Raw genomic sequence first — 2,536 nt, 5'->3', positions numbered from 1 at the left:
AAGCTATCTAAGGATGGTACTATAGAACGCCACCTCAAGGTAGGCCTAGTGGCGCCATCTCTTGGTCAGGCCGGAAACTTATCAATCCACCCTCGTAATGCTTTTTTTCAAAATAAAATGTGGTATTAAGCCGGTTGTTTTAATTTTAAATTAGTGATGACATAAAGTACACTACAAAATCGGCAGGGAACATATTTGACAGAGGTTTGGCATAGTGCTGGTTTACTGATAGAAAATTATTACAAAATGTTAATTGAATAATTGCAAAGTTTACAGCGTGATTTAAAGCTATTGGAAAAAATTAGAATATTAACGCTGTAACTAATATTATTAGAAAAACATGAATGTCGGTCTTAAATATGAAAATTAAATCAGATTTTGATTGTGCTGATATTTGCATTTATTTTGTATACCCTTGTGAAAGGAAATCTCAGGAAAATGTCAAACGAAAACGTCTGGCCGGTTCATACAAATTTCAGTGAATTATCAGCTTTGGGTCCTTTTTTCATGTTTTAACTTATGGCGGTCCAACCTTAAGATTCTGAAACACTAAAGGCAGTTGAGAAAGGTTTGTCCGTCATAAAGTCTTCATAAAACTAATCCCCTTTTATACTACAAATTTTCGTTTATTTAGTTACATGCATATATTTATTTGTGACACTTACTTATTTATATATGTACCCTAATGTCCTGAAGGTGAATTTAAAAATGCTATGTGTTTTTATGCATCTCAATTATTTTATGAGTTATTTTATTTTTATTTTATGATCCTCCGTTATTACCACCGAAGCTTAGCCATCAAGACTTGTTACAGGAACTCTAGGTACATGGTTCGTTGGCTAAACAAATAGTACTAAAATAAATTCATAAATAGGCCAAGATGGCCGACAATCTTAATCAGAAACCCCTTATCCATAAGGCCGTCTTAATCACGAAACTAAAAATATATATTTTGCAATGAACGATTCAACATTTTTTTTTCACTTCTACCACCAGCTATCTACACTTCGCTGAGTGCTAAGAGGAAAATAATAGACCAAACGCATGGGAACAAACTTTATTGTTGTAATATCTTCGTAATAAATCATAATTATTATAATTTTATTATAATAATTATTCGGAAACGTTTCATGCAACTTTCGGTGTGCTCCAGCGATCTCGCCTTGGCCCTCTTGTTTTTACTACACATTAACGACGTGTACACAGTGGTCAAAACTTGCTTTTTACTATTGTTCGCTGGTGACTTTCCAACTATATAAAAAATACAATCCCGCTGGGACTGCATTGACTTGCAGGACAATTTAGATTGTCTCTAAGCTTGGCGCAGTATGAATGGGAATCGTTTCAATATTAATAAATGTTCGGTAATAACCTTCACTAGACGGAGAACTAGTTTAAAATACAATTACACAATTACTGATTGTGAATTTCAGAAGATCTCACAAGTAATAGACCTGGGTATTCACCTTCAAGAAAATTTGTCTTACGAAGACCAGATTACCCATGTATTAAACAAGGCAATTAGATCTCTGGGATTTGTCTCAAGAAATGCCCCTAAATTCCATAATGTGATCACACTAAACGTTTTGAACTTCTCTATAATCAGACCACATCTCGAGTATGTGTCGGTCATTTGGTCTCCACAATATATGACAAGTAAAATCAGGCAGGAAAGAGTTCAGAATCGTTTTCTGCATTTTTCAGCAAGGATACGATTAATTTTATGTTTGAGTTTGCTGATCTAATTTTTTTCTATAATATTCTAAATGGTAGAACTGCTTATCCGACGTTGTTAGCTGAGGTTTTTCTCCAAGCACCTGCTAAAGAACTGCGCAATAAGATAATATTCAAAACATCTTATCATCGAACATATTATGGACGCAACGTATGACGTATAGCAATATAACCAATATACGCATACATTTCGTTTACATCATAATATTTATGCGTATTTTATATTATACTACACTGAAAAAAATTGTTCTTTAATCAAGTAAATATTACTTGATTCAAGTCAATCGCAGGTGCGAATGGTGACGATAGAATATGAGTGTGTTCCAAATAAATAAATACTTTCTACCGTATTCATGGAACAAGCGTACATTTTCTTTTTTTATTATTATTACACCATTAAGCCATTTCCCTTTCGGGGTAGGCGTGACTCACTCGGTGGGGGAAAGGAGTAGTGTGTGGAAGGGATAGAGATTTTCCAAATTGATCCAGAATTCTCGTGCTATTTAAATAAATAACACGTTCGTTCCGCAACACTGCTCCGACCCAGGTTGCTGATCAATCTCTCTAGCAATCACCCCAAGCGAAGAACCTCAAGAAGTCGTTATGTAAGGTTCCCCACTTGGGTCCATTAGTAGCCAAGGTCTTTTGTTTCAGGCGTCATTCACTCTACGGACACTCTTTTTACTATCTATTTGCCGGTATACTTTCCTGTCCTGGCATACTTCTGTAGCTTCTTTTATGTCCATGCATTTTTTCATGCAGGCTCTCGTGTTTCTGTGACTTCTTATGTCTCTTCTAACTA

General features: G+C 35.1%; 1 protein-coding gene across 1 annotated transcript in view; it reads left to right on the top strand.

The window, feature by feature from the left end:
- The window catches only part of LOC117170589 (delta(3,5)-Delta(2,4)-dienoyl-CoA isomerase, mitochondrial), a 93,175-nt gene that overhangs the window by 7,338 nt on the left and 83,301 nt on the right, over nt 1-2,536 (top strand). The gene's annotated exons all lie outside the window — the stretch shown is intronic.

The sequence above is a fragment of the Belonocnema kinseyi genome, chromosome 4 (assembly GCF_010883055.1).
Source record: "Belonocnema kinseyi isolate 2016_QV_RU_SX_M_011 chromosome 4, B_treatae_v1, whole genome shotgun sequence".
In the NCBI taxonomy this organism is placed as follows: Eukaryota; Metazoa; Arthropoda; class Insecta; order Hymenoptera; family Cynipidae; genus Belonocnema; species Belonocnema kinseyi.
Note: the sequence above shows the minus strand (reverse complement) of the source record. Positions and strands in the feature narration are given on the sequence as shown.